Source organism: Ooceraea biroi, chromosome 5 (genome assembly GCF_003672135.1).
Source record: "Ooceraea biroi isolate clonal line C1 chromosome 5, Obir_v5.4, whole genome shotgun sequence".
NCBI classification, from domain to species: Eukaryota; Metazoa; Arthropoda; class Insecta; order Hymenoptera; family Formicidae; genus Ooceraea; species Ooceraea biroi.
The window spans coordinates 11195816-11196310 of record NC_039510.1 but is presented as its reverse complement, the minus strand read 5'-3'; positions in this window follow the sequence as shown (position 1 = coordinate 11196310).

Here is a 495-nt window from a genome sequence, read left to right as displayed (position 1 = left end):
TACACTGTGTTTTTTTACCTTTGTGCGCTTTAAGCTAGAAATGGATTTAGTATAAGGTTGATGAGTGGTTGGCTCGCGTGACGTTTCCTCGAGGCGAAGTACCGACACGATCGATACTGCGGTTAATGACCCAGAAAATGCCGGATTATTTTACAATGCAAGCGCCGTTGTATGAATGCGAAACGAAAAAGAAACCACGCTAGTCGACGACATAATGTCTCTATTATGTATTTTTATTATATATTTGCGATCAGAAAAGAGGCAATCTCAAACTTTGCGGTGCTCCAATCGTCTTCAGTATCGAGGCTCATTATGATGGATGAGTCTTCTTTTTATTAGTTGCGTTTCTTTTCTGATGCTATTATTCACCCTCGTTACGCTACTGTGTCGTAGTTACGGTTGGAGTCCTATTCTTGCTTGGGTTATCGGCCGCGTCTTTTATCGTTCGTTCGCGTGGTGTCGGTGGTGTGCAGACTCTTTCACGGCGACAATATA